We start from the raw sequence: 7,023 nt of genomic DNA, 5'->3' as shown, positions 1-7,023 counted from the left end.
AATTCCAGGATGCCAAACTATCAGTTGAGGAGGCCAAGAATGCTGATGCTGTATAGCTGTGTGCCCAGTATGAAAAAGGGAGAAGGGTTGGTGAGCTGTGCTAGCTTCTGCCACAGAAGGGTGCTTGGAAGAGGACTTCCTGCCTGGCACCATGCTATATGATCAGGACCTACAGAGAGAATATGTGTACAAATCGAATCTTCCAAAGAATACACATTAGTTTCATGTTGTTTTAAAAATGTTCAACATGGGCTGGGAAGGTGGCTCAGTGGTAGAGTGCTTGCCTTGCATGCTTGAGGCCCTGGGTTCGATTTCTCAGCACCACATAAGCAGGAAAAAAAAGCCGGAAGTGGCGCTGTGGCTCAAGTGGTAGAGCGCTAGCCTTGAGCTGAAGAGCTGAGGGACAGCGCCCAGGCCCAGAGTTCAGGCCCCACGACTGGACCCCCCCCCCCCCAAAAAAAAGTTCAACATGGCCAGGTACCAGTGGCTCACAGCTAGAATCTCAGGAGACTGAGATCTGAGGATCCAATTTGAGGCCAGCCTGGGCAGGAAAGTCTGTGAGTCTCTTATGTCCAATTAGCTATCAAAAAAGCAGCAAGTGGAGCTGTGGCTCAAGTAGAGAAAAAAAAAGCCGAGGGACAATGCCCAGGCCTTAAGTTTAAGCGCCAGGACCAACAATATCCCTTCTTCCCCCAAAAAGGAGTTTAACCTGTCAGTATAGAAGAGATTGTATGACTGGAAAGTGAGAATCTTGTAGGCTAAGAATTTGTTGAGCTCGTTTATTATAGACCTCCATATACAATGCACATATTTAGCTGTGGAAAATCACTCCAAGTTTCACAATAACATCTTACACTTGTGATATCTTTGGGATGTCCATTCTATTTTTACTTTTTTATCTGTTTTCTTTCTATTTGACATTTTAAGACAGCTCAGGGATTATATCCTTCAGAGACTTTTACTAATTTAGCCTGGGAAGGATCAGACTGGAAGTACATGCTCTCTGTATAAGTATCCACCCCCACTCTTCATTGTACACTGCGCTGTATTATAACAGCTATCTCTGAACCTCCGACACTGTGCATAGTGAGTGAAAAAGCTATATATGTCAACAGTTCTTAGTGAGACAATTAATAATTTGTATATTGACTCATAAAAATAAATTATAGTTAACAGGTACAAACAGTAAATTTTCTTTTGTGACCCAGAACTCATTTTTGAGTATGAGTTTTGGTACATGTAAGAAGGAATATGAATCCCAACCATAATTTATGTCTTTAACATAAAATTATGTCTTTATATACAGCCACAAACACATATAAAGTTCTAAGATTTAAAGTACATAAATACATATACAGTTTTAACATTTAAAGTAACACCCAAAAGCTTTTTGTTTCTTAGTGATTATATATCTGAGAATCAGCTGTGAGTTGATGGCTTATGCCTGTAATTATAATTACTCAGAAGGTTGAGATCTGAGGATCTTGATTTGAAGACAGCCCAGGCAAATAAACCTATTCTACTTTATCTCCAGTTAAACAGTGAAATGCTACAAGTGGAGGTGCAGCTCAAGTGGTAAAACACTAGTCTTGAGGGAAAAAGCTAAGGAAGAGGATAAGGCACGACTTATGGGAAACAAATATTCTAACCTTAACATATACTTCCTTAATGACTTTTGGCAAGCTTATAGTATGTGTCTATAGTTTGGGAGGAGAAAGATGAGTTGAGGCGTAACAGTGGGAAAGGGAAAAATTGGGGAGGGAATAATGAAAAATGGAGAGATTCATGTGTCCTTTCTGGTGCTTTCTGTGCAGCAGTATTTTCTATATGAACTCGGATCATTTTCCTTACATGGTATGCTAGGTGAAAAACTTGCTGATAAAGTATTCCCTTTGGTATTGCAGCAGGATTTGAATGTTCTGGCTGCAAAATTATATGTGAACTGAAGCTTCACTGCATCTGACTTTGATTAGTTTGCTGTACAAATGGAGTCAGATGGCTTTATTTTGGAATGACTCATTAGTCCTTCATCCTCTGTTAATGGTCTCCAAATCTAATAATGGTGTTCTGTAATAGATCACATGGTGTTATCAGACAAATTTAGAAGAATACACTTAATGATGTGTTCTGTATACACAACTACTTCTTCCCCTCCCCCCCGTTTGTGGGCCATAGGGAAGTTTATGTTTATTTGTTTATTGGCTCATTATTGCCATATAAGGACAGGAAAAAGAAACGATTCCCAGAGTCTGTCTACATTTCCTTCATACTCTAAGGTGTGCCAGTTATAGAAGAAGCCTACAGTTTCAAATGAAGCACCCTACCTCTCAAGTCACTTGCGAATGTTTTCCACAAGTCTTTCCTTCTGTTCTCAATGTTGATTTCCATCTTTTCTTTTGCCTACATTGTCATTTTTATCTCCCCACCCTCATAAATCTGTAAACTCTTTGCAGATAGGTCAATTGTTATTTTATTTGAAGCAATAAAATGAATATTAAAAGTTAATATTGTTCAATCCAATTTTGAGTTCTTAGGGGAATTTTAAATTTGAGAAACTTCCATGTCTTCTTACCTGTTTCCCCATAGCCAGTAGAGCATTCAAAATATGTTCTGAAAGTTTTAGAAGTTAGAGCCATATTAAAACGACAAAATCAATTATCCTACAGTAGTCTGAACTTTTTAAGTCTTTGAAATGAATTTTGTATCCTTGGTACTTTCCAAAACCTGATTTTATTTTAGATATGGTTTTACCTAAGTCCATATTCCGCATATTAGGTTTTCAGTATCCACTAGTAGAATTAAATTTGCATCAAGGTACCTAAGAACCACAGAATAAGTAGTCATTTTAAATATTTTAATAATTGTTATTAAAAGCACTGATTAACTCCAAAGAAACAAATTAGGTTCACATAAAAATCTATATGGCAATGTTAAGAGCAGTTTTATTTATGACCATAGAAACTACCACCAACTGTTTGATGGAATAAGTAAACTGAGGCACATTTCACATAGTAGAAGTATTTCAATAGAAGAATAAAGTTTAAAACACTTTAGGTGTAGTAATTCATTATACTTTCCAAAGTGTTTATCTATTCAAAAGCCAAGTTATTGCTTATAGATTTTCATTAAATATCCCATACTGAAGAATGTATATTAGGAAATCACAAGACTGTGGAAAGCCTATATGAATATAGATTTTTTTCACTTTTCTTAAAATGTTACTTTATTGTTTTTGCTTACACTTCTATGTGTTAACCAAGTCTTTACATGTATATTAATGGACAAATTTACATGTATATCTTTACATGTATATTAATCAATTTTATGAAAAAGAATAAGGTTAATGTCCCTCATTTGTTGAAAAGAAGCACAAAGCCATTTAAATTTCTGTGATGTGACTAGAAACAGCTTGAGATTTAGTTAAAAAAATACCATTATGATAAATAAATAAATTAAGAAAATATGGTTGTTAGGCAGGCAATTCAGTGAGATTTTGGTTTAAGTTTGTTTTTTTCTTTTCCTGCTGGTTCTGGGGCTTTGACTCAGGCCTGGGCACTGTCCCTTAACCTCTTTGTGTTGAAGGCTAGTGCTGTACCACTCGAGCCACAGTGCCACTTCAGGCTAAGTTTATTGGAGATAAGAGAGTCACAGACTTTTCTGCCTGGGCTAGCTTCGAACTGTGATCCTCAGATCTCAGCCTTTTGAATAGCTGGGATCATAGGCATGAGCCACCAGTGCCTGGCGGTTTAAGTTTTTGTTTTTTAAAGTACATTTCATAGTTCAATTTGTCCTCATATTCTTCTTTTAGTCAAGACTGGTCCCAGGAATTTCATGTTTGATACAAGAATATAAGAAACAGAACTGCACTTTCTGTACATTCTTTTTCTTAGGAGCTTAAAAATTTGAACTCAATCCAAACTCCTCATTCTTTCAAGTTGATTTAATTTTGGCAAAATGTGCTTTTTAGTTCATGAAGCTTTAAAACTATCCATTAGACATTGAAAAACAATGTTATGGGTAATTAAAAATAGATGAGCCAACCACAAAATGCTTCCTTAAAAATGGACACATTAAAAAATCATTTGGGAAAATGCTACTAAAATGTGGTGGGATGAGGTGAGAAGGGGAATATTTGTGGGTAAGAAGACCATTTGTAACACAGAGAAGGCTGAAAAGACAGTGTTTCCATTCAGGAAACGTTTCTTGAGCTTCTCCTATACACAGGCAAAGCTTTAAATACTGTAAGTTATTTATGAACAAAGTGGGCAGTGGTCTCCTCCCTTCTGGTCTAGTGGAAATGTCTAGTGGAAAGTTAATGATGTGGGTACAATGTAAAATGTGAATCTTACATTTTCCTGGTCATTTCTCCTACATCTAGGACTGTTTTCCTGTCCTCAATCCTTTTTGTTTCCCCTTAGATTCTCAGTAAGTGACCTCGTTGCTAATTTCATTGAGAAAATGTAAGTGATCTAAACAGAACTTCCTTCCTTTCCTCACACCAAATCCACTAAGTTGGTTTTTGAGGGATGCCTAGCCCACTGTCTTCTTTTCTGATATACTTCTTTGAGGTCAGTCCATCCCCTTGAGCATTGGCTTCAATCACCTCTTGTTGGTTGTGTTGTTTGCTTCTATAATTATCTACTGTCATTCCTGCATAATTGGTTTTTCCACTGGCATAAAAATATAACACACTATTTTAATCTTAAATTAAAAAAAGGCATCTCAAGATGCCATATCTCCCTCTAGCTAAAATTCCATCACTCCTCCTTTTATAGAATACTCCCTGGAGAAGTTGTTCATAGGTGCTATCTTGCATTCCAATCTCTCTGAGAGTCATTCTTTTGAAACAATTCTTACTAAGGTTACCAGAAGTCTCTGTATTGCCAAAGACAATGTCATTATTTAGTCCCCCATTTTAAGAGCACATGATAGTGCTTTCATTAATTTTTTTCCTTGTCATTCTTTTTTTACTTGGCTTTGGAGATCTTCCTCATGCATTTTCTTCCTCATGGATCAGTATTACTCAGCTTACTTCATTGTACAATCTTTTAGATCTTTTAAGATCAGGCTCAAGACTGTCCCAACTTTCTTCTTTTTCTACTATACTGATACTCTTGATAACTCATCTCAAGATTTTATTATCATCTTTAAATTATTATACCAAAATTGTGTCTCTAGTTTAGAATATTCCTTAGATTATGGATTATTTTTAATATTTGATTGGATGTCTCACAAGTACTTCATGCAAAGTGTCTAAAATGAACCTCTGATTTTTTTTTTATCTTTTTCAATTCCAGTCTATGATATTCTCCACCTTAGGAAATGGCACTTACTTCACTGAATTGCTCAAAAATTCATCATCTCATACCCTTCTCTTGATGCTCCAGTCTCAATCAATCAGCAAGCGATGTCCCAGAGTTTACCATTACTCAACTCTTTTTTTTGGCAGAGCTGAGGACCAAATTCAGGACTTGCACTTGCCAAGCAAGTGATCTTTCACTGAACTAAATGCCCAACCCATACTCTTCAAGCCCAAATCACCACCAGCTCATTGTACTTCCATCTTCTTGTGTTTTCCTTGCTTCCATACCCAAATGTGTTACTCTCTTGTTCTAACAACATTGACTAAAATAATGGTATTACTATTGCCTACAGATACTGGGCATGATTTCTCTCCTGGCTACTCCGTCAAGCTAATTGCCTGACACTATTTCTCTCTCAAGTATTTTGTCTATATCCTGCTACTCAAATACCCCACAGTCATATTTCCCTAGGCCTTTACACTTTCTATATTAACTTACTCAATTCTTTGTTATTTGATGAAGAAAGACTGAAAATCACAATGAATACTGTTAACTGGGCACCTTATTTATCTCTCAGCAGTGTGCCTCATGATTGCATGAGTCACTGACACTCTGTTACTATGGTTACCTGTGGACTCTGAACAAGGATCTATAATACACGTGAAGTACAGTCTATATCAATGACTGATCAATCTTCAAAAAAAACTATGGAGTTTATCATTCTATTTTATACTTCTTACTTTCACATATATACTAAAGCAAAAGATTTGCTTTCTTATTTACTTAATATATTTGAAAAGTATATGATATACTTGCTATGAACCAAGCTCTCATTGGAGGGTCTCAGTTTTATTATATAAATAGGGAATAATTGTAAACTTCATAATCTACAAGTCACAGTAATGTGTTTTAACTGATTGGTGTCCTTTCATGAGAAATTCAAATAAAATAAAATAAAAATATATTTGGGGCCTTAAATCATCAGCCTGAAGCAATTGTCATAGAAGAAGTTAAGGTTTTAAGGTCTGCATTCAGGTCTCATTTCTTCTATTTATCAGCTGTGCAAATGGTTTCTTTGAACCTCCCATTCCTCATTGGCAAAAGGGTGAGGATAGTATCTAGTTCATGTTATTAGATGAAATAATTTATCAAAATGCCTATTATTCAGTAGAGATCAAAGGTATTTACTTTCCACTCTTCCTGATACTACAAGATAGAATTTATGAACTCCAAGATAAGTATTCAAAATTTTTTTTTTGGGGTCCGGTCGTTGGGCCTGAACTCTGGGCCTGGGCGCTGTCCCTCAGCTCTTTAGCTCAAGGCTAGCACTCCACCACTTGAGCCACAGCGCCACTTCCGGCATTTTTTCTTTTTGCTTCTGTGCTGCTGAGGAATCGAACCCAGGGCCTCATACATGCAAGGCAAGCACTCTACCACTGAGCCACCTTCCCAGCCCCTATATTTTTTCTTTCATGCAATTGTTTCTAACATATTTATAAGATGATTTCTATGTTGTTTTGTATGTCCCTCCCCCATGGTATTTGATGTTGGTATAATTTGTGGAGGGGAAGGGCAAAAACAAATCATTTAACTAGGGATACAGGTGGTCCCATTGCAACAATGAGATGTACAAGTCATTATGTCAAAAATGAACTTTACAACTTTGGTGGTGAGGGGAGGATTGGGTGGGGGGAGGAGGGGGGAGTATGGGAAGGGATAG

General features: G+C 36.7%; 1 pseudogene; it reads left to right on the top strand.

The window, feature by feature from the left end:
• Positions 1–1,139: 1,139 nt before the first annotated feature.
• Positions 1,140–1,254, top strand: LOC122112993 (annotated as a pseudogene).
• Positions 1,255–7,023: the final 5,769 nt, after the last annotated feature.

Source organism: Dipodomys spectabilis, unplaced genomic scaffold (assembly GCF_019054845.1).
Source record: "Dipodomys spectabilis isolate Male_0828 unplaced genomic scaffold, ASM1905484v1 ptg000002l, whole genome shotgun sequence".
NCBI classification, from domain to species: Eukaryota; Metazoa; Chordata; class Mammalia; order Rodentia; family Heteromyidae; genus Dipodomys; species Dipodomys spectabilis.
Note: the sequence above shows the minus strand (reverse complement) of the source record. Positions and strands in the feature narration are given on the sequence as shown.